Here is a 25,329-nt window from a genome sequence, read left to right as displayed (position 1 = left end):
TGGCAGGAACCGGGGAAGGGTCAGGCCCTGCAGGCAGCGGGGGTGTCCCCGAGCATTCGATAGGCCGGAATCACCCGGTAGGGGCGCAGGGCGGGGCTTGGGGCCGGGCCCTATGGCTCAGGCCTCGCGGCCTACCTGATCCCCGGGTTTGCGTAGCTGCGTCCAGTCGGATCCGCCTCTCCACTCTCCGCTAATTCGGCTCCGCTCTGCCGGGGATGGTCGTGCCTAGGCCACGTCGGGGTCTCGTCGTCGGAGTACCCGCTAGCCGCTAGTCCTCTCCGTGCTCCAAGACCTCCTCTCCGGATCTCCGGAGGTCCGTGGTCGATGGGCCTCCGGCCTGTCGGCGTTTCTTCAGACGGCTCTCGCCGCGGGCCGGCCCCTTTGCGGCATCGCCGCCGCAGCAAGGAAATTGGGGGCTGCGGACTGCCCCACACCACCGTGGGGTGCACTGAGCGTGTTTTCCGATCGATCCGGGGGAGATCAGCGGTGGAAAACGGTGCAGGGTTTCCAGGGGCTCGGGAGCTCACAGCAAGAGCGTCCTCTCAGCCCGCCATCTTGGCCACGCCCCTCGACAACAATCTTTTAGATGTAATGATAGATTTATCACGGTTAAAGGCTTGAATAGGGGGTGTCTTTTACCTAGTACGCTTCAACAACCTAAGTATTTTCAAAAGTGTCATGGCTTCAACACCAACCTCTCTAAGCACGATGCATAGATAAACACAATTAGAGAGATTTCTGGCGGTAGTCATACAAGTTATCTAACCAAGCAGAGCAACCGGATAATACAGTTCGATTCTTGGAAATGTCAGCCATCTTCTATAATTAGTTGTAATACCTTTAGGTTAGTGCGAGGTCTTTTTCCCGATCACAAAAAGTTCCTTAGCATTCGATCAAATTCACCAAAAAAAAGATTGTGGGGCCTTGATCATAACATTGGAAAAATAAAAATAAACAAGGGAAGATTAGCCATTTTAATCAAAGCGGCCCAACCAATAATGGCGAGAGCTAGAGATTCCCACTGATCCAGTAGCCCATGCACTTTACTCGTGAAATCCAGTTGAAATAAATCGGAAGGATTATAAGTAATAAAGAACCCCAAATATCTAATCGAATTTCCTATTGAATAATGTGCCCGCTTTTCAAAAAGTAGAACGGAAGGAGGACTATTAAATAGTAAAGCTTATAATTCACAGTGATTCATTTTATAGCCTGCATTGCAGGCAAATTACTCGATTTTGGCAAATATGTTTTAAATATTACCTTCAGCTGCTGCCAGATATAGTATCATATCATCGGAGGATAATTTTAATTTCGCAATACCGCCAATTAGATGCAAAATTGTGGGGTCTTGCCTTAGAGCACAAGCCAAAGGCGCAATACATAAAGAAAAGAGAACAGGGGCATGGGACAATCCTGCCTCGTGCCACCCCTCATAGTAATATGGCCCACTGCCTGTGGATTGATTATAATTTTAGCTTCAGTTTTATTATAAAGATTACGCAGCAGGTCCACAAATCTAAATAAAAATCCTAAGGTAATTACTATTATACATAAAACGTCCCACTACACCAAATCAAATTATTTTTCTGCGTCAAGCATGATGTTAGCTGCCTTGGTCTTATTGACAGAATAGTAGTCATTAACAATTAGTATTGATTGACATCAATCTTGAGGGTAGAAAGCCATTCTGATGTTGATGAAACAAGCTTTGTGCTAATGGGGCCAATTTCGGGGTGCCTTCTCTTCCAACATTTCATTATATAGTATGACCAAACTTTTACTTAGTTGATGCATAAATAATTTATACACTTCTGCAGTCACGCCATAGCTCCCACAAGCTTTGTCAACCAATAAGATAGGCAAATGAGATTGCAGAAATTATTAACACTTTCAGATGTAGAGTCTTCTTTTACTAAATAAAGCTATGAATAATGTTTAAGGAAGACGTTGCCATTTAAGTCTGGCTGGTTAACAAACTCGTTGGTGCCATTATCCAGAATTGAATTGATGATGGCATAATTATTATTTTTTTCCTTACTGGCCATGCTAAATAGTAACCAGCATGTTCGCTTTTCTCATAAATTATTTGGAAGCAGGTATTTTTACTCACTATTTCCGTTGCAATAAAGTAATCCTTTAAACTTTACAGAGCTTGGCTAACTTCAACACTGGTCACTTGTGTGTTTGATGTAAACAAAGCTACGGGTGCGTAGTCTGAAGCAAACTGTAGCAGGGAGGCTTTAGCTTTGTTTTGTTTGACAAGCTGCGCTTCATAAGAGATGGCTTCACAACCCTGCTGTCGGTAACGGATGATCTCCTCATGTACCAGGACAAGGGTGTTTCTGTAGTCCTGGTGCTGTTGGATTTATCGGCAGCGTTCAATACTATATCACCTAACATCTTGATCGGACGCTTAGCAGAGATTGGGCTGAAAATATGGCACTGGCATGCCTGAGGAGCTTTCTTTCTGAACGCACACAATGTGTAAACATGGGGGCATATCGATCAGCAGAGTTTAAGATCACCAAGGGGGTACCACAGGGCTCATGTCTGAGCCCTACCCTTTTTAACATCTATGTGGCCCCCTTGGCTAGGATCATGAGAGCTTTCGGTTTCAGTCCAGTGTCATATGCTGACGATACTCAGCTTCTTTTTCCGTTCAAATCTCTTACTTCGGAGGTTAAACAATCTTTCTCCGAAGGTATGAAGGCGGTCTCCCAGTGGATGTCCTCTAATTTTCTTCAATGCAATGTTGGTAAGACAGAAGTCATGCTTTTTGGTGAGGCAAAGATGTTATGGGCACCAGATTGGTGGCCGTCAGATCTAGGTCCGGTTCCCGAAACAAAACAAGTGGTGAAGAATCTTGGGGTTCGCCTAGATCAGGAATTATCTTTAAAACATCATGGAAATGTTATAGTAGGATCCTGTTTCCATGTGATAGGGCTCCTCCGTAAGGTATTCCCACTACTCCCTGACTCCACCAGAAAAACATTGGTGCAGGCCTTGGTGCTTAGTCGGCTTGACTATTGCAATGGACCATTGGCATCAGCCAATGAAGAAGTATTGGATAAACTTCAAGTGGTGCAGAACACCGCTGCTAGATTGGTCCTCAATGCACCGCCCAGATCTCCCTCCAAACCCCTTTTGGAAAAACTCTATTGGCTGTCTGTCCCCCAAAGAGTGAAGTTTAAGATCTGTTGTGTGGTCCATAAGGGTCTACATGGACTCAGACCCTCTTATCTGGCAGATAAATTGGTCCCGTATGTTCCTGCCCGTACCCTTAGGTCAAGTAACCAGCTGCTTCTCCGTGTGCCCACGATCAGAAAGGTAAGGCAGGGTGGAAAAGCCCTGTCAGTGGTTGGCCCTGCACTATGGAATAAGCTCCCTCTTCTGCTGAGGCACTGTTTAGATCATTTGACCTTTAGAAAAAGGTTGAAAACCTTCTTATTACAGGTTTAGCCCTGTTCTGAATTCTTCTGATTAGGATCTCTTTATTGGATTGGCAGCTTTCCCCTATTGCTACTGGTGTTTTTCTGGGCGCAGAGATACTCCTCCGGGAGTGGATTTGAGCGCCTTATAAACAAGCAAATAAATAAATAAATAAATAAACGAATAAAGGCTTTCAAGACACCCCACCCAGCAAAGGAGGAGACAGTACCCATGTTCCTTTCCAAGAACTCATTCAGTGCATTACGCATATAGGCAACCCATGCCACATTTGATAGCAGGGACGTGTCAAAAGACCACCTTGAGTTGACTTAGCTAGAATCTTCTATTAACAGCTCAATGGTAGGAGCAGAATGATCAGAAAAAGCATTAGATCAAACCTTCGCCTTACCTTTGGATAACAAGTGTGATATAAAACAAATTATATGTAGGAAGCCGAACAAAAACGCTTGGAAAAGCAGGAATATGATGTATGGAGAGGATGCGCCACCTACCACAGATTAATTAGAACAAGGTTGCGTCTCATTTTTACCAAGAAACAAATGGATTTTTGCCACATTTTGGGGCAGATTTAAGAGCCCCTTGCAACACTTTTGCGCTGACTTTCTTCACTTTTGTGATGCTGTGGTGGTGTAAACAACGCAACCAATTTACAAGGTGACGCATCTAGGTAGATGCGTCATGTTGTAAAGCCCTGCATCACATTAACCTGTGTCAGGTATAATGTACGCAGGGTGGGCGTTCCCAAGCAGGAAACCTTCGTAGAGGTGATGCAGTAAAATGTACAAGATTTCACTGTGCCACTTCCAGGATGCCACTGCGTCAAAACCTTACACCTGCTTGAAGCAGGCGTAAGGAGTGGCAAAGTACAATGAGTATAGGCCTCCCCATTACTTGCTGGAGTTGCAACCTGCTTCTGAGATGACTCCAGCTATGCGTAACTTTTGGGCCAACAAATGCGTAAGAATTTCTGATTCATCTGTCAATCCTTGCACCATGGTGTGCCGTATTGTAAATACGGTGCATCGATGGTGGCGCAAGGGTATCACAGGACCATAGATACTGTAGCAAGGTTGTATATATCTTTTAAGGCACTAACAATATCTTCTATAAAGCCATAACAGCTTACCAAATTAACAAATTGCTGTTGAATTGAGATTTGAACCCAAATCCCTTCATTCCTAGAGCATTTGCACTGAAGCTCCTTTGAAATAAATATTGCAACCCTTCTAGCTGTGTAATTTACTGACGTGAAATATGTGTGGAAGATGAAGCCTGGACTATTGAGCTGGGGTGCCGAGGATTAGAGATGCATTTCCTGAAGAAAAATGAAATTAGCTTAGCCTGCTCTCAGCCAGGCCAGTATAGACCTGAACATGATCTTATTGTTGATATCATTCACATTACAAGAGGCCACCTTCATAAGTTTAACTACCTTCTTATTTTATTTCTTCCCCAAGCTGTTCTCGTGGGGAGTCCCACTTACAAACTTCAAATCATCAGTTATACAGATCTTTTCTAAATGACCTTTATTTTTAAATATACTTTTACTAGGGTGCACACCCCTCCCCTGCTGTGAACCCCCTGCTGTGAACCCACCCACCCATCATGCCGCCTGGGGATCATGCCACTCCCTCCTCCCAATAAAGGCCTCACGGTGATTTCTTATGTCTTATGTTCTTTTATAATTCTTTTTGTTCTGGATATTCCAGGATGTCCCTCATGGCCCAAGGATATAATCTTTTGGCGTACTCCTAACGGTGGTACAAGTTTGTCACCCCGACATAAGAAATCACCGTCAACACTGAGCTCATCTTTGACTTCCCAGAATGGCTTCAATTGACTGTCAGTTTTAGCTAAGACAAACCAACCTTGGTTGACTTTAATTTTAATTGTTTCAAGAACCCCATCTTTGCCAGAAGCTGAATCCCACTCATCCTTTGATAAGCCATGAGGATCAGAAAAAATTCCTGCAACACAACAATCGTTCCAAGAATTCAAGTCAATTTCCTTCATGGGTAAGGGTAATCTACTTAAGAAGTCAGCGACCACATTCTTTGCACCAGGTACATATTGAATAGTGTAAATGAAATCTTGGAGTCTCATGGATAAACGAGCAATCCTGGCTGAAGCTCTGGACAAACCTTCCGTAGTGAGGAGCTTGGTCAGAGGTTTATGGTCTGAACGTAAAATAAATTGTTTACCCCAAATAAATTTACGAAAATGCTCCATTGCCCATACAACAGCAAGAGTCTCGCGCTCAATCACAGAATACTTTTCCTCACAAGGTGACAAAGATCGTGAAGCGAAAGCTATAACTACTTCATCACCTTGTTGAGAAATCTGTGAGAGGACACTGCCCAAACCAACTCCACTAGCGTCAGTGGTCAAATAAGTTTTGGCGGACGGGTCAAAACCTTGTAGCATAAGTGCATTCACTATGGCATATTTGATTTCTTTAAATGCAGCACTACATTTCTCATCCCAAACAAAAGGTGATTTGTTCTTCATGAGAACACGCATGTGAAATGTTTTCTGTGAAAATTGATGAACAAATATAGAGTAAAATTCAGCTAAACCAAGAAATGATCTAAGTTCATCCTTGGACTTAGGTTCAGGTGAATTCACTATAGCTTCAACTAACTTTGTTTTAGGTCTTATACCTTCATCACAAATTTCATGACCTAGGTACGTAACGGAGCTCTTTGAAAATTTGCACTTGCTGAGCTCTCCAACCAAACCATTATCAGCTAAAACCTTAAGAACTTTTCTCAGGAGATTGTCATGGTGATCTTTATCTTTTCCCATGATTAAAATATCATCTTGGAAAAAGATTACCCCTTTGATGTTTCCAAAAAGGTTGGTCATTAGTCTCTGAAATACTGCCGCAGCAGAGGCTAAGCCAAACGGCATTCTTTTAAATCAAAAACATCCAAATGGGGTAGCAAATGATGTTAGATGTCTAAGCTAATACAGATCCTAATGAGCCGGTGAACTATCGACCCATTTCTCTGCTTCCAGCCCCTGCCAAGGTCCTTGAAAAGCTAGTGCAGCAACAACTGGCAGGTTTTCTTGAAACCCACGGCCTACTTCATAAATCCCAACATGGTTTTAGAAAGTGCCACAGCACTGAGTCTGCCCTTATAGAAATGGCCGACTCTGTGCGGTGGAAACTGGATGGGGGTTCCAGAGCGGTGCTGGTGCTGCTCGACTTGTCGGCAGCATTCGACACTGTCTCTCACCCCATCTTGATTGACCGTCTTCGGTCGAAGGGTATTCAGGGGAAGGCCCTGGAGTGGCTGACCTCTTTTTTGTCTAATCGCACCCAGGCAGTCTATACTCACCCTTTTACCTCTGTTAGCCGTACCCTGAAATGGGGTGTCCCTCAAGGCTCGGCTTTGAGCCCACTATTGTTCAATGTTTATTTTTTTCCTCTGGCTGAACTCATTGCAAGGTCGGGCATCATAGCTACTTCCTATGCAGATGACATTCAGCTGCTTTTCTCCTATGAGGGTGCCACGCAAACTACTTTTGATCCTTTGAAGGATTGTCTGCGGGACATTTCAAAATGGATGGACCATAACTGCCTCCGGATGAATGCGGCGAAAACGGAGGTTCTCTTTTTCCATCAACCCTCCCCTCTTGATTCAACTCTCTGGTGGCCACAGGAACTCAGCCTTCCCCCTGTCCCTAAGGACTCTGTAAAAAATCTAGGGGTCAAGTGGGACTCTAATCTTTCTTTTAGCAACCAAATACAGACCGTTTCAGCCGCTTGTTTTTCCAAGATCAGGATGATTAGGAAATTCATCACCTATCTCCCTAGTGATACCAGGAAAACCATAGTCCAGGCATTGATTACATCTCACCTGGACTATGCGAACGGCCTGTATTTAGGGTTGCCCGCGGGCCTCCTACATCGGCTCCAGACAGTCCAGAATGCGGCTGTTCGGCTGGTCTGCGGGGTTTCCCTACGCACCCATATTTCGCCACATCGCAGAGCATTACATTGGCTTCCAATCCATCAAAGAGCTGCATTCAAAGCCATGACCTTAGCCCATCGAGCAACTAGGGGTAGGGGATCGGCTTACCTCTCTGTTAGTATCCGTCCTTATTGTAACTCTCGGAACCTCCGTTCCAACTCCCAACATCTGCTTTCCATACCAAGATTCAGGAAAGCACGTTCTGGAGGTAAAACCTTCCAGGTCTGTGCCACAACTCTCTGGAACAAACTCCCGATCGCAATTAGGATGATCCAGGAAGAATTACCCTTTCGTAAGGCACTAAAAACTTTTCTCTTTTGTTAATTCCCCCAGGACTATCACTCTGCTTTCACTCAGAAGCGCCGGGACACCCCGTTGGGGTAGCTGCGCGCTATATAAATTACACAAATAATTCATTACTCTCTGGGTCAAGAACAACCTGATGATAAGCTGCTGATAGGTCCAGAGTGGAAAATACTTTTGCATCCTTGGTTAAGGACAACATTTCATCAATGCGTGGAAGTGGATATTGATCAACCAAAATTTGACTGTTCAAATATCTCAAATCCACACATAAATGAGCCTTGCCATTGGCCTTGCGTGCGACGACCAATGGCGAAACCCATTCAGCTGCCTCAACAGTCTCAATAATATTAGCATTCAACAATTTATCCAGTTCGGATTTAACCTCTTCCCTAATGATGAGAGGAATATTCCTGGCTTTGTGAATTTTAGGAATAGCATTGTCTTTAAGCCTGATTTGATGTGTAAAACCTTTCAGCTTGCCAATAGTGCCAGTAAATACAGAAGGAAACTCATCAATCACCCATTTCTTGGTGTCTTCACTTATGCAAGAAACCAAAACTTGTTCCTTACTGTTGGGATCTAAAATTATGTGTAGACTTTTTTTGATCCCTCCAACCTAACACTGAAGGACCATCCTTCGAAACATACAGCTTGCAAGTGGCATGCATACCTTTAAACTTGAAAATTAATAGTCTGAACCCTAAAATCTCAATTGTGTTGTCGGTATAACTAACAGGTGAGATATCAGAAGGTTCCAACCAACTTCCAATTTGGTTAACAAATTTCTGATCCCAAACATTCTTGTTCACAATTGTATAGGGTGATCCGGAATCTGCAGCAAGTTGCGTCATGACTCCACCTAATGAGACTTGGCATAAGGGTTTACTAGAGTCAATATCAGAAATGTTCAATACTACTTTTTTCTTAATTACATTTTGTACAAGTAGAACTTCTTCATCAGAAGATGAGGTATATTCCTGTGCTACCTCTTGAATGCAAGCAATCTTACCTTTTGAATTTTTAAAGATTTTTCTTTTACAGACCTTAGCAAAATGCCCCATAACCCCACAGTTCAGACATTTAGTGTTCCTAGCAGGACACTTAGGATAATGAGCAAGGTGAGAATGACTACCACATCTATAACACACAGGTTCAGAAGTTTTCTTATAGTCAAAGTTTTCTTTTTTAGAATTAGTAGACCTGAAATCTTTGTTACTTCTAGTAAAAGATTTCCCTTCAGAAATTTTGTTTACGATTTCAGTTTCCTTTTTTTCACTGGAAAGAGAAGCCTTTGCGCAATGTTCTGAAAGTTCAGCTTTTTTTACCATGGCGATAATTTCTTTCAAAGTTCCATCACCTTCAACCCATAACTTATTCTGAATGGTTTTAGTTTTAGTGTACATGACAACTTGATCTCGAATAAGATCATCATGAAGTTGAGCAAATTTGCACTTAACAGCTAATTTTCTAAGTGCGGAAACGTAATCCTCAACTGATTCGGATTTCTCTTGCTTACGTTGAAAGAAAGAATGTCTGGTGACAGCAATGCAAACACAAGGAGAGAAATAATCATCGATATCCAAAAGTGCTGAATTGAAAACATCAATGTCACCAGCAGATCTATCAGTCTTGTCCAATTGATTGTAGATTCTTAATCCTTCAGGGCCAAGACCTAATAATAAAATCCTTTTTTTCCTTTCAGGAGTGAAAGGTCCACTAACATCCTCAAGATTTGCAACATAGTTCAAGAAATATTCTTTCCAATCTAACCAAGCAACAGGAGGATCACCAGGAACAACTAAAAACTCTCCTGGAGCATTTAAGTTCAAGCCATGTACAGGCTTTTCACCAGAAGAAGTGGCACTGATAGTGTCAGGCATAATGACACAAGCAAAGCAAAATAAATATAAAGGTATATCTGTTTTATCTTATTGAGGAGAAAAAAAAATATATAATTGCAGGCAGCACCTTACTTTAAATTTTGAAATTGTAAGTAAATAATATGGATAATAGTTTTTAAATACCAGAAAACACCAATTGCCAGTGTCCAGATTCATCTTGAAGTAAAGCGCGATGAAAATGAAAAAAAAATCGGCATAAAACCAATCCAAAATGGCCGCCGGCGTGACCTTACTTGGGGTCGTACCCACAATTCAGTGCGCAAGTACCCACAATTCAGTGCGCAAGTAGCAGTGACGAGCAGTGCACTGACGCGCGATGACAAAGAAGGATTCTGCAAAGATGCCGCGATGTTCAAACTCGCTGGAGCAGGAGCCAAGACGCTGCAGCGGTTAGTCAAACGGTGGCGTTTGAAAGATGCAGCATCTGAAACTGGTAGAAAGTTAAACAATCTTCTTCATTTTCTTAAAATCATAAATGAAAGTCTCACCGCATTAACCTCTTCGCCGCTAATGACAAGGGTAACTCGTCATGGAGTTTCCATTGATTTCAATGGAAATTACATTGAAGTTCCAGCAGAAGCATAGCATCCAAGTGGTTAAAGGCACAGCTGTTTTGAAAGGAAACGAAGGGTTTTCTTTAAAACGACGAGTTTTCTTTTAAAATGAAGAGTTGTCTTGAATCCAGAAGGCAATTGTAGCGTTGAATGAAGCAGGACCTCAGGTTCTTTAAAAGATTACCGGTTTCCCTCGTCGCCAAATTTGTAGTGAATGAGTATTCAATAATTTGGTATTTATCTTCTTTATTCCTCAAGATATGCAGTACAGATAAAAAGGTGCTGCCAGCTTGTAAGAGAACTTCAGACTGACCAGCACTCCAAACTCAAGCATAGTGACATACACACATTCTATGCATGACCTAAGACAATTCTAACATTACTAAAAAGGCACATTTTATAAATAGCATTATAAGCATTACTACAGCCTCCCATATAATGCTCCCCATTAACCTCCCCCAAACCCCTCTACCCCCGAGCGAGTTGCCTTGGTGATGCACCCAGGACTGCATTTACAGGCAATAAGAACATCGGGCCGGGGGCTTCTAATATCATACCTTGTTTGCTTTTCCCTTCTTGCACTATGGGAGCAGACCCCGCCTCAATCAAAACAATTGCATCGCATCCCAAGCTGCCATGCACCAAATAGCCTAAAACGTTTCCAATACATATTTACACATACATGATATCATAGAAATGCCACAGACAAATTCTACACATAAATATAACATTCATAGGGGATTTCCAAAACGTTTTGTGTGGTAATCAGCAGATGCTGCTACTAATTCTCAGTTCTTAGGGGAATTGAGTTTCCAAGAATTGAGTTTCCAAGAATTCCAGGGCTGATGAGACCAAAGACAAGATGTGAAACCATCCATTATGTGAAACCTTGAGTTTGGCCTGTTGGACCAGACCTGCCTGTGCTCCAACTTTCTTGAATGACTCGATCATGGACTTGAATTACTTTACGTTGATGAGCAGTGGATAAATTCATATCTGAAATGAATAGCTGTCCGCAGTTTGAAAGATTTTGATCATCAATGTTTTGGTGAATATTTGTTCATTAATACTATAGTCTCTGAAATTTACAAGAGTTGTCCTTGGATACTTTCAATTGGAAGGCAAATGGCCAGAAGCTCTATGGGCACGGAGGATTGTGAAGTCATGAATTGTGGCTGAAGAACCAAATTCACTATTAACAAGCCAACATTTTGATCTGTCTCCTAGCCTTCTAGTATGCCCATGAATCGCAGGTTCACCCCGCTCCAAAAACCTACCTAACCAAACAGAACCCCCCCAACTACCATACCCCAACCCACCCCCTGTACTGTGCCATTACCATCAGCTCTCTCTTCATATCGATCCTCCAGTAATCCCCGCTAAACAATGCCAGCCCCGTCCGATCAGACAGGCGGGTCCGGTGGCGGCGTCAGCCGTAGCAACCTGAGATATCTGGGACAGGTAATCTCCCGAAACTCAGAGCACAACAGGCTATGAAAGGGCGCCCACAGTTCTTCAAAAGTATCGGTGTCTCCCAGGGCTACTAAGGACATCTTCTCCATTCCAAGTACATGCCATAATCTATGCAGCCAGCCAACTACAGAGGGAAGTGTGGTAGAGCGCCAATGTATGAGAATATTTTGCACCGCCGACCCCAGAGCGATCGCAATCTGTCTACCCCTCCAGGACCTAAGGGGATACATTAACCCATTTGGCAATCCCAGTAGAACATAGGCAGGGAACCTCGGCAGCTCTATCCCAAAACATTTGTCCACCTCACCCAGGACTTCCTCCCAATAAGGAGCCAGAAGGGGGCATTCCCACAGTATGTGCGTAAGTGTACCAGTATTGCCACAATTGCGTCAGCACGTCCCTGGTATTGCCCTGTCCATTTCGTGCAGTTTCTCCGGGGTGCGGTACCAATAGGTCGAGATTTTGGTGAAGGTCTCCGTAAGACCCGTGTGATAGGCCGAGTGGCGTGCGCGGAAGGAGATGTGTTCCCATTCCTTGTGGCTCAACACTCGCCCAAGCTCCCGCTCCCATCGTTCCCGACCGGGGTTGTGAATATGAAAGGAGGGGGGTTGCAGCATTTTATACAAATCCGAGATCAGTTTAGCGTCCGACGTGCGAGTGATTAACCAGCGCTCATACACCGTGATCTCCCGGTTTGCCGTATCGCGCACCTGGGGTTGAAGTGCCCAGTGACGCGCCTGCATGTATCGCATGCGCTCCGCCTCTGGGAGGCCGTAATCCCGCCGCAGGTCCTGGAAGGGGACAACTCCCTCAGGGCTGTACAAATGATACAAGGTACAGCAGCGGGCCGCCCGCCAGCGCTCATAAGCACCGTGCTCCATCCCGGGGCCGAAGTCCGGGTTGCCAATGAGCGGCGTAAAGGGAGAGGGGAAGGTAGTAAGCTCATGCCTAACAGCCACTGAGTCCCACGTCCGAAGCGGGACCCGCGTCACCAAAGATGCGTAGAGGTTAGGGGGCCGATGGGCCCGCCTCAAGAATGGTTCTTCTTGTAGCGTCCTACCTGCCACCGCCTGATCCTGGAACAGCCAGTGCTTATCAGACTCCCACCGGCTCCATTCCACCAGATAGCGGAGTTGGGCGGCCTGGAAATATTTCCGCAAGTCCGGTATCCCCAGCCCTCCAGAGTCGGGCGCCAGCGTAGCAATGCTCCTCTTAATCCGCGGCCTGCGGCCCTGCCATACAAACCGTGCGATGGCCGACTGGGTCTCCGCGAGCCACCCCGTGGGGGGTTGAAGCGGCAACGCCCTGAAGAGGTAAAGCACCTGAGGCAGGAGGGTCATCTTCACCGCGGCCACCCTGCCTAGCAGCGACAACGTGCCCTTATCCCACCGGCCTAGTTCCTCTCTGATTTTCGTGCTCAAAGCCGCATAATTGGCCGTGACCATCGCTGGAAGGGAGGGCGCCAACAGGATCCCTAAGTATGGAATCCGGTCCTTCGACCAGCTCAGAGGGTAAAGCCCCTGTAGTTCCGCTCTGGTGGCGCTAGCAAGCGAAATGTCAAGGGCGGTAGACTTCCCTAGGTTCACCTTGAAGCCTGCCACTTCGGTGAATAGGTCCAATTCCGCAATGCAAGCCGGTAGCGACCTCCGCGGGTCATCTAATGTCAGAATGACATCATCCGCGTACAGGCTAATCGCATGATGGAATTCACCCATCTTGACTCCGACAATGTCGGGGTTCTGCCTAACCCGTTGAGCAAATGGCTCCATGTATAGGGCAAAGAGCAAAGGGGACAGTGGGCACCCCTGTCGCGTACCCCGTTCAATGGGAAAGGGCCGAGAGCTGCCTCCGTTCACTCGGACCACTGCAGATGGGAACCGGTAACAATTGAAGATCAGATGACGGAACTTCTCACCTATCCCGAACTTGCCCAGGACCTTCTCTAGGTAGGGCCAATGTACCCTGTCGAAAGCCTTCTCCGCGTCTATGGACAGGAGCATCCTCTCCCCTGGGATCCTGGAGGCCTTCTCAAGGATGTGGGTCACCCTCTTTGTATTGTCTACTGTTTGCCTGCCAGGCACGAAGCCCGCCTGATCCGAATCAACCATGCCCGGGAGATGCAGTGCCAGACGAGCCGCTAGTATGCTGGTGAACACTTTCAAATCCGTGTTCAGCAACGAGATAGGACGATAGGACCCACAGGCGGTCCTGTCCTTGCCCGGTTTCGGGATCACGGAGACCGTGGCCTGAAGAAATTCGGAGGGGATGGCACCCGGTTCCGCAAAGGTGTTGAAAAGGCGGGTCAGCAAAGGCGCCAACTCCTGACAGAAGGTCTTATAAAACAGAGGGATAAAGCCATCCGGTCCTGGGGCCTTGCCCGGTTTGAGCCGGGATATCGCCATGATCACCTCCTCGACACGGATTTCACGTTCCAGATACTGAGCCTGATCTGGCGTTAACGACGGGAGCGGCACCGATTCTAGATAGTCCACCGCAGCCTGGGCAGAGGAGGCCTCTCCAGTGTAGAGGTCAGCGTAAAAGCTGCGAAAGACGTCTGCTATTTGCTCATCAGCCGTGACCAAACCTCCGGCCGCGTCAACCAGTTCCTTCACTCGGTGCTGTTGGTGCTGCACCCTGAGTTTGTTGGCCAAGAGCCGCCCGCACCGATCTCCCCCCGTGTAATATTTGTGTTTCAGGCGAAGCATCGCATACTCCGCCCGGTCCATGTCCAGGGCAGCCAAAAGTTTCCTGGCTGCCTTCAGCTGCCTCCAAACCCTGGGGGCCCCCGTCCTATGATGAACCTGTTCCAGCTCCCTCACCCGCCGGGTAAGCTCATCCCTCTTGAGCTGTCGATCCTTATTCTCAGCCGAGGAGATAGCTATAAATTCGCCCCGGAGCACAGCCTTCAGTGCTGCCCATTGTGTCGCGCGAGAGGTGTCCTCATTATCGTTCACACTCTGGAAATCCAAAATGGCCGCGCGGATCTGGTCCACTGTCGACCTCCTATGCAATAGCGTGTCTCGGAGCCGCCAGACCCCTCTCGGCCGAACCATAGGCGGCAGAGTGAAAGCACCCTCCACCGGCGCGTGGTTGGAAAGAGAGAGGACCCCCATATCTGCGTTCGAAGCCAAAAGGAGCATTGGACCCGACACAAGTAGATGGTCCAGTCGCGCATAGGACCTGTGAGCATGTGAAAAGTAGGAGTATGCGCGGGTGGTGGGGTGGAGGTGGCGCCACATGTCATGCAAGTCCAGCTCCTCAAGTCGAGTGCGAATCGAGCCCGAGAGCTCACCCAACTGGTGGTGCCACTGCACAGACCTGTCCAACGTCGCATCGAAAACAAGATTCAAATCACCCCCTAATACTATGTGCCTATCAGAGGTGGACGACACGTCTTCTAGTGCCCTGTGCAAGAATTGGTCCTGGTGGTCATTGGGGCTATAGATAGTGCCAACGGTCATCGCTAAACCCCCCACCCTGATCTTATATGCCAGAAGTCTCCCTTTCTGTTCCGCTACTTTGTGCAAGACCTCTCCCCTGAACGCCCTAGAGAACAAGATCGCCACCCCTGCCGTTTTAGAAGCGCAAGAGGAAAACAGCTGCGTGGGGAACTTGGGGGTACGCATTCTAGAGCAGTCCTTAGCCAGCAAATGGGTCTCCTGCAGCAGGCAGACATCCGCCTGGGAGTTCTCCAACAAAGATAACACAGCCCGCCTCTTAACCGGGTTATTCAGCCCTTTCACATTTAAAGTGATCACTTTAAGCGCCATCAAGGAGGGGAATCAGTGGAGCACACACCAAGAAGCAGAGCCCAACAGGCAAACATGGAAGTCACCACACGAGGCCTCAGCACAGAGCGACTACGAACATCCCCATGGCACAGTACAGTCCCCGAACCCCAACGCCCCGCAACTGGAAACCCCCCCCCTCCCCCCGGGACCCCACACATCCAGATCCATACCACTCCCAACAACAAACCTCCCCGCTAGTCCCCGAATTCAAAACATCCCCCCGCTGGTCCCGTTCCCGCTCCCCGCTTCCCAAACTTTTCAAAAAAGGCATTGTCCCAGTCCGGTCCTTATCGGACAAGGCCGTGGTAAATCAGTCTAGTGGACGTCCAGCCACCACCTCCAGCACTCGCCGTTCCTCCCCGCCCTCCCCCTGAATCCCCGCACCTGCAAGAAGAAAAAGCTAGAGCAGACTCCCCCCGGAGTAAGTTCAGGCCGTCAGGGCCACTTCGCCATTCGCCGCCACTCTGGAGGCCTCCTGGATGGCGGCCGCCATGTCCGCCCGGATCGTGGGCGATCCCGGTCGTTCCGACGGTGGAGGGCTCCTCTCCCCCGCCTGCTGCCATCCGTCACGAGTGCTTCGTCTACGACGCGGCGCCGGGGTGTCCGTATCAGATGCTGTGAGGCCCAACACCGCGCAAACATCCTGGAAGGACCGGAGCTGGTGCAAAGTACCGTTCCATCGAAAAATCAGGCGGAAAGGGTGCCCCCAAGAGTACTGTGTCCCATGCTCCCGGAGGAAGTCGGTAGCGATCTTGAACGATTTCCTCTTTTGCAGCGTGACCGTGGATAAATCTTGATACAGGGCCACAGGGTGGTCTCGGAAGCGGAAAGGCTGCTGCCCACGCGCTTCGCGGAGGATCCGCTCCTTCAGGGGGAAGTCCGGGAGGAAGGCCAGAATGTCCGGGGCGGGCGCCGTGGCTCTGCGGGGGCGATCCACCCGATGTGCCCGGTCTATACGGATCCGAAAGTCTTCCGACTCCCCCAGAATTGCACGAAAGAGGGCCTCCAGGTATGCAGTCACGTCTTCACCCTCCTCGCCGGTCGGCACGCCACGGACCCTGATGTTATTCCGCCTGGATCGATTTTCAAGGTCCTCGGCGTGGGCCTGCAATTCAATCTGTTGTTCCCGCAGCCGCAGGACCTCCTGCTGCAGATGGGTGATCTCCTCGTCCCTAGAGTGACCAGCTTCCTCCACGGTGTTGACACGCTCCCCCAGGGAGTCCATCTCTCTCCGTACCTCACGGACCTCCCCGGCCACCTCACGCTTCAGCGTTTGAAAGTCCTCCCGCAGGGAACTGAAAAGCGACTCAAGAAATGATCTTGTCACCGGGGGTTCTCCGCCATCTGCACCCCTGGCCGGGGCCGGGGAGGTCGTGGTGGGCTGAGTTCCTCCACTACGCAGGGCGCCGCGCCCCAGCATGTCCGGCAAGGTTCGGTCACCCCTTCTCTGTCCTCTAGCGTTAGACATTTCAGCTGTGTAGGGGATGTCGAGGCTTTCCGACCGGCAATGGGAGCAGCCGCGCCGGCACAGCTATACACCAGTCGGGGGCAGCGCCACCCAAAGAGCCCTGGAAAGGCCGAGCCGCCAGGCCGGAGTTCACAAAATGGCCGCCCTGTAGTATCGATAGGCCAACGCCCAAGATGGAAGGCCTATCCTCGTCTCGGGTCCGGTAGCGAGAAAGCCAGCCGGTAGGCAGACTCACAAAGCGATGGTCGCCGGGGTCAGCAATCCCGGGGAAAGATCTGCTCCAGGAGCTCAGTTCCGCTTCTCCGCCGCCAACGATCGGCCGGAGCGGCCTCTCAGGACGAGCCCCTTCAAGCCACGGACCGGCGTAGCAGTTCGATGCCGGCTCCGCCTCCGACTATCTCCTCCGCTCTACTCCGCTCCCTGCATCCGCCGTTGGCCGGCTCCGCTTCGCTCGCGAAGTCACCGTCGACTCCCACTCCGACAGCACAGGCACTTCAGCGGGCCTCGCACAGGCGGCGGAGCGCTCCGTCAGGTTCCGAAGTCCGGAGGTCTTGCGGCTCACGGCTCACACACAGGCCGCTCAGCGGGCTCCGACCCAGGCTATTCCGGACAGGGTCTCACCCCCGACGGGGCAAACAAGGCTCAACAATCGATCCACACCTCCACCAGGGGCTCCAGGCTCAGTCACCGCATGATCCGGGGGGGAATCAGCGGTTACGAGCGGTGCAGGATTTCAGGGGCCTGGGAGCTCTCGGCGAGTGCGACCTCTCAGCCCGCCATCTTGGCCACGCCCTCTTCCCTTTTATTTTAGAGGTAATGTGAGGCAGTATGTTTATGCCTCTGTGCTTGTCTTATCATTGTTTCACTGTGCATTTGTACCGTTGTGTGCTGGTCAATTCAGGATAATGACAGAGAACCTCAGATCTACACTGTAGTGACAGAAGGAGTGGCAATGGGAGCCATCAATTTACTGTATGAGTCAGATACTTCTCAAATCCATCTCTCTCAACCCGTCCTCCCACTGGGGCCCACAGTGGTCTTCACATTCCACTCTCATGAGGGTTTTAGTGGACCACAGGAGGAGTTGGGTTCTAACATTGATCCTGCCGAATGAAGTTGTACATCCAAGAAGGTTAGTGCCTTGGGTCTTGACAAGTTCTCGATTCTTCTCCGGATGTTAAAATGGTCACATAGGGAACTTCGTGTGTAGATAAAGCACCCAGGCAAAAGACACATTACCAACTGGCACACAACAAAATACTCAAATCACCATAAAAACTAATAGACAGCTGTTTTAGCACTTGAAGTACATTTTAATTCCACAGAGAAATTATTTGATAAAAATCAATGAATAGTTAATAACATTTGATAAAAAAGCTTTTTGGCATTATAGCATATGCATTCCTTCATTCAATAACAGTTTACAATTAAAATAATGGATGGTTTCCTGTCAACGCGTTTCGACAACTAGCCGTGTCTTCCTCAGGACTGTACCATCATGATGCTGTAGAAAGATATTTAAAAAATCTTTATAATCTCGTCTTTTAGTGAAAAAACAGTTTACATTTAAAAAATAATTTTGAGTGCCAGATAATCGGTGATATAGGTCTGATGATACCGCCAAATAGTATATACAAATATTCACATGTGTAAACATAAAAAAGGGTGAAAAACCAATTCTATTTACATCTGCACCAACTCATTGTAAACGCATATCTGTACATATAAATACACTGATACCATTTCTATTTACATTTGGACCAACTCATAATACAGGCATGTATGTACATTTATACACAAAAAGCGTCTGCACAGTTCATTGTATGGTTCGTATCCTTTATAGTGTGAACCTTTTTATATTGGTCTATGCACCCATTCATTGGATACAGTCATATTTAATAGTACACATTGGTCTCCCGTGAACCAGTTCAGATTAGATTGGTGAAAGAAAGAATAGAAACGGTAATAGAAAGACACTAGTGTGATTTGGAAAGGGATTCCTTAATTTATAGGGGCTAGAAAGGGATGAGGGGGGTTCTTTACTACTTACTCTTACCTATCTAGGGTAGTATTTTAGTTGGGAAATTATCTACTATTAACAGTGTTTCACGCTTACCTGTTTACAATAGTCTTTCAGGGGAGTTTCCTCTTCTTTTTAGAAATCTCCTGTCTTTTAAACCATGTATTTTCAACTGCTGAGATACGTATTGGTAGGTGGTTATCTGTAATAAGATGGTATATTTGTAGGTATTCTATTTATATCTACATTTATTGCAGAGATGTGTCAATTCCCTTTCTATTACCTGATAAATCTGATCTTTTTACTTAGCCAGGAATTGAATTCGAATCAGAGGGTCCTTGTTCTCTCACATATCACATAGGGAACTTCTCCATGCTGAAGACAAAATCAGTCCTCTCAGCTTTCTATCCTCGAGCTTGTTTGATTGACTCCTGATTTTCTGCAGAACTGGGGACCAGGTTTGTTGCAGGTCTATACTTGCATCTTAAAAGAGATGAAATGCGTGTCCTTCAAGACTCTATAGGCTTGCAAGTGCAAGAGATTCTACAAGAGGTACTTTGAAAGAAACAGCAATCCTGTAAATGGTCTTCATTTGGCAGAATGTGTCATGCCTTTGATGTATAAACAAGATACTTTGTATAAACGAGAAACTATTGCTACAATATCGAAGAAGAGTGCGCCAGTAATTGTGCGTTCTGGGAACGTTGATACAGGAACTGTGGTACTCCACGCATGATCGTTATGATCTCTGGATTATTCTCCTTCAATATTAGACCAATAGTTTTTAAAGATTTTGGAGCTTTGCGTACATACCACAGATTGGATATTAGACATTTGATGACCATAAATTCGGAGACCTTGAGATTATAGACATACATTGGTGGTGATAGGCCTGATGAAGTCTGCTGGTGTACCTACGGCATAGACGAAACACGTGTTGGCAAAGACTTCTGAAAAGCTATATGGAAATGAAGGCTGTTGATTGAATACTTAGAAAGGAACCCTGCTTTCGATAATTTCAGGAGTGCTTGAAATCTCGTTTATGTTTGACTTGTTCCTACAGAAGAAGTGGTGGCTCTTTTCCCTTTTGATCACCCATCACTAATTGCATCTAACTGATTGTGTTTCTAGTGTATGTATGGCTACGGAGAGTGTGTGCGCTGTATCTTTCACCCCACATTTTTTTTACTTCAGCCTTTGATGTAATTGGGGTAAACATAATATCACTTCCATTGCCCCTATTATGATGCTCAATCGCTATCCTTCTTCTGAAGTCTTCTTCAAAACTTCTAAACCAACCTCTCCCCAATGTCCTTGACTAGCGAGACCTCTGAACATGGGTTGCTGGGCCTGACACATAAAGAGATACTGGGTAACCCAATTGACCCTTGTAGGTTTGGGCAATGAGCAATGCAGGGTAGAGGAAAGCTACATGGGATTTCGTTTGTTTACTTATTTAGGTTAATTTACTAGCATAAGTCTATAGAGTTAGTTCTGGCAAATCTAACCCGACTGTATCCATAGGATAACAACACAATTTCTTAAATCAGTACAACATTCAATGACGAAAATAGAAAAAGGAAGAAAGTACATGGAAAAATAATTATATTGGAAAAGGTATTGTATTGAATCAATCACCAAATAAGTTCACGGGGATATGGTAAACAAATCAATGTAGGCAAAAAATGTTATGGACAGATGTATACATGGATCAACAGATCAGTACATAACAGTTCATCAACTCCTTTGTTTGTTAAAGCGCAACCAAGTCCATTCATGAACAGAGGTATAGTCTTTGCAAGATGAATTGCGTTGGAGATGATGGTATGGTCGACGTTTCGGTCTTTGTTGCAGATGCCTATAAGACCAACATCAAGACTAATATATTTGCAAAGGTTGCCCCTTAGCAATGAGACCAAGGATAAGAAGGCCAAAGGGACAATGAAGGTAGTTAATCACCTCGGTGGTCTCATCTGTTAGAGATTTCTTGTGTTCAGGAATTCAAACTCTGAATAGTCAGTCCAGCGTGTATGAAGGACAGCTCATAAAAACACAATTTATTTTTCTTTCATGGACTAACGAGCGATCTAGAAGTGAAACTTCGCAGCATCTGGTTCACAACCCCCCCCCCCCCGAGTGGGGAGGAGGGGGCCTGCCGAGCACTTTGCCAGGGCCGGTTGTGGTTCCCAGTCCGGCTCTGGAGATAGGTGCCCTTCCCCATGGCCATACGATCTACCCGGTATGCTGGTTCCTTGGTAGGGAAGAAGACCCACCCATTGATATTGGCCAGTTGTGTCGCCCAGTAATATTTCCTGAGGTCCGGGACTCCCAACGCACCCTCGTAAACCCGTAGTTGTAACTTACGTAGCGCGATTCTAGGGTTTTCACCCCCCACAACAAAAAGCGTTACTCCGCTTCCACTGCACAGAAGAAGCTCTCCGTGACCACGAAGGGGGTATTCTGGAGTAAGTATAGCAAGCGCGGCAGGGCCATCATCTTAAATATGAGTGAGAACGGCAGGCTCCGCCAGTGGGCAACATCCTCTCTCAGCTTGTCAAGTTGAGCGTGGATGTTTAGGCGCATGAAGTCCGATTCGGATTTCGTAATCCATATGCTGAGATATTTGAACGAGTCCCTGAATATAAGGACTGTGCAGGCCGATTCCATGCCTCTATTGTTAATCTTACGTTCCGGTGGTTCTTATTGTATTGTCGATTGTAGCCTATTGTGACTACTGTGCATTATGCTTCAAGTTTATCCTGTAAGCTCTCGCGTCTTCCATACTGCAGGTCTGCTATTTCCTCATTACCAATGTCTGCTGCTACACATATATGTTCACACATTGCCATTTAAATCATTATCCTTGTTGTACAGTATTCTAAAAGTCCTGTCAGGTGGACAGGACTTCGCCTTCTGTAAGGGAGTACACAAATAAATAAAATAAAAAGGTTCTGATTTTAATTTTGCATTGTTAGGTGTTAGTGTCATATGGTCAGGGATTTTTCCAGAAGGCTACAATTTTACTTCTCAGGGTTAAATCTTAGTTCATTAGCATAAGATGTTAGTGTGGTAGGGCATGACCTAATTTAGGAAGTGTCTGACCTTAGGGGCTGATTATGATAGTGGTTTTTCCGCATACTCCGGGCCGGCGGAAGCCACCGCCGGCCCGAAGGATGAGGAAAAACCGCTGCGGAGCCTCCAAAGACCCACTGCCAAATTGGGATGGCTGGTGGGTCTGGAATTCCGTCCGCAGCTTTTCCGCCGCGGTCGCCTTCCGACCGCGGCGGAAAAGCTCTAACATGGCTGGTGGTGTCTATCCGACAACGCCAGTCATATTAGGATGGTGGTAAAGACATGCTTTTCCACGGCGGAAAAGCATACGGACTTTCACTTCGGGGGCCCGTTACGGGCCCCCTGGGTGAAGGGGGGGTGGGGGGTGCAGTGCCGGCTGCTTTGTGCATGCAAATGCGATGCATGCATTTTTAACCTTGCGGCGGGTGCAGCTTGAAGCTGCACCCGCTGCAATGTTAAAGATAGAGGATGTGACCGCCACCCTGGCGGTCACATTCTAATCTACTCGGAGGGAACGCCGCAGCCCCAGCGGACGTTTCCTCCTCCTCAGGGGTCCGTCCACGATCCTAATGACCCCTTAGTTCGGGGCAGTTTGCTATTAATGGAGTGAGATATTTGTTCATTAGGATCAATTCATAAACATTGGCATGGCCTTCTGGCAATGGTTAAGAAATGTTGGGTAGTAGAAGGCAAGGTGCAGGATGACCAGCAGAAACTAATGTTACTTGAGAAGATGGTGCTAGACCATGAATTGCAATCAATACCAAGGTGTAAAACGTGAGCAAAACACTGTTTTTGTTAGCGAGCTGGTCCAACTTGTGAGGTTAATTGTAGGCAGGTTTTCCTATGCTTATCGCCAGATCCTGAAGATATAGGGGCCAATTTGCAATTTTAAATATGGGACACGTGTTACCTACTCACCACAGTGCATAGTATGAAATAGAAAGCTTGGCCTCCAAAGCCTCCCTTCCTTTCTCCTGGGTAGCTTGGTGCGGAGACGTGGTGTGAAGGTATACAGTGTAGTGTAATAGTGACACACTCTAAAAATGAATGTCCATTCAAGGTTATTACTGCAACATAAATATTTTTATAATACATGTGAGCCTACAATCCTTGTATAAAGGCCTATCTCTAATTACATTATGGCAGTCAAGTTGGGAAGTTTTTATGACTATCCAGTGGGTTCCCTTTCCCTGTGAGTGAAAGGTGTAATAGGATGTTGGTGCGTGGTCTGGAATGGAAGTTAGGTATATAGCTGGATGTAGGGAGGATGGAGCCCTGACAGGACTTACCTGCTGTTATTGTTGTAACCTAGGGCACTAACATGAAATAAAGAACCTAGGGTCATACGTATGAAGTTTCGGATTTGGGATTTCCAAATTGGGAATCCAAAGGAATCACTATTTGGGAATCGCAAAATGATATGTATGTAAATGCTGATTCCACAAACAGTGATTCTTATGGATTCACATTCACAATTAGGAAATCATAAAATAGAAAATCGCATAATTGTAGTTTCCAAATAGGAAATCGCAAATTAGGAAATTGAGCTTTCTGGATGCAAAATGATGATGTCAGACCAGAATGTTTACAAATATTGGGTTTGGCCACAACCCAAAGGCCTGGGAAGGTACTGGAAGTAAGGAATACTCCTGCATCCTTACTGCCAATGTATCACACCATTCCATGGCTCCAGAAGATGGTAGCAAGGACTCGGGGGGCAGGAAGGGGAAGGTCAAATTCTCTGAGAAGGATCTGGAGCTCCTGACAGACGAATGTGTCTCCCATATGAACAAACTGTTTGGGAAGACCTCCTTCACGGTGCCAGAGAGCCAGAAAACAAGGATCTGGCCCAGCATTCTGGAGATGCTTAACTCCCTAGGTGTAACCCAGAGGACCATCCCAGAGATCTGCAAAAGGTGGTATCACCTGAGGTCTCGCACAAAGGAGAAAGTGGCCAGCATGATGGCTGAGGGGCGTGGAACAGGTGGAGGACCCTCAAAACAACTCCCTCTGACTCCATGGAGACACCTATAGAGGGGACCCTTGCACAAGAGAGTGTGGTGGGTGCAGCTGATATCAACACCACCAATCCAGCAGGCACCATCTAGGGTATGTCCTCTTCGCTTTACTTAGCTAACAAAACATAATGTCAGCAAAACCATATATCATACTTCACAGCATGAATAACTCCATTGAGATGCTTGCCCCACCCTGGCAATGTTGTAGTACACATCAGTTGTTTGCTGTACAGTGCCCTGCTGACTACACCAAACATATCTATCCAACATAATCATGTCACAAACACTTGAAGCAGCATCACAACAATATTGTGGGCAAATATTAACCATTTATTTACACTGACTATTTACAGGCATTTCCACAGATCTGAGCCTGGACGTAGCAGGCATCATTGCAGCCGAAGGGGCTACTGACACCGATGTGGTCATTGAGAACACAACATCACCATCCCCTCAGTCCATCACCCCAACTCAACTGCCAGGAGAGCAACCATCTCACCACCGCCAAAGTTTGTGGACACTGATGAGGGACAATCGCAGCGCAGGGACCCCTCAACATCAGAGGCCAGGGCACACAGACAGTGCAGAGGCCCAACATCAGCAGTCGATACTGATATCAGACAACATGTCGGAGAGTTCTCCTGTGTATGGTGGCTTGGAGAGGTCCATCATCTCCATCCAGCGCCCACAGACAAAACAAATACAGACTGTCAGTAGGCATCTGCTACGAATGTCTAGGGCGATGTAGAAATTGGAGAAAGGACAGGACCAGTAGCTAGCAGCAATGGAGATGGAGCACCGTGTGAAGCGCCAGACTGGCTATTTTGCAAGAGAAGCCCAGTGAGGAAGTTGGGAAAGGCTTGGCAAAGTCTGGCATTACAATGAATGAGCTAAGAGGAGTAATAAACTCAGGAGATGTGTCCCAGTGAACACTTCTAAGCAGAAAGACAATGCTTTGAAACAGTGATATAAGAACAGTGCAGTGCACACAGTACTGTGAAATCAGTGCTGTGGCGACAGTAGAAAGAGACAGGAAATCTCCTTTACAGTAAACAGAACTCTGAAATGACCCCTGGAGCTTCAAGCAGTAATACCGTCAACAGTGAGGGTGACATAAGAAGCTGCGTGGTCAAACTCAGTATGATTATTCAATTAAGTTGACTGTAGTGCAGGCTAATCTATGCCTTTGGGAGGTCCTGTGTGCATTCTACGTAGGTTATGATGATCAACGTGAAGTGACCAGAGGAGATTGTATCGCTACACCTAGCACTGAGGTCAAGGTGCTGGCCCACG

Source organism: Lissotriton vulgaris, chromosome 5 (assembly GCF_964263255.1).
Source record: "Lissotriton vulgaris chromosome 5, aLisVul1.2, whole genome shotgun sequence".
Classification (NCBI taxonomy): domain Eukaryota; kingdom Metazoa; phylum Chordata; class Amphibia; order Caudata; family Salamandridae; genus Lissotriton; species Lissotriton vulgaris.
The sequence above is the reverse complement of the archived record's forward strand: the minus strand, read 5'-3'. Positions refer to the sequence as shown.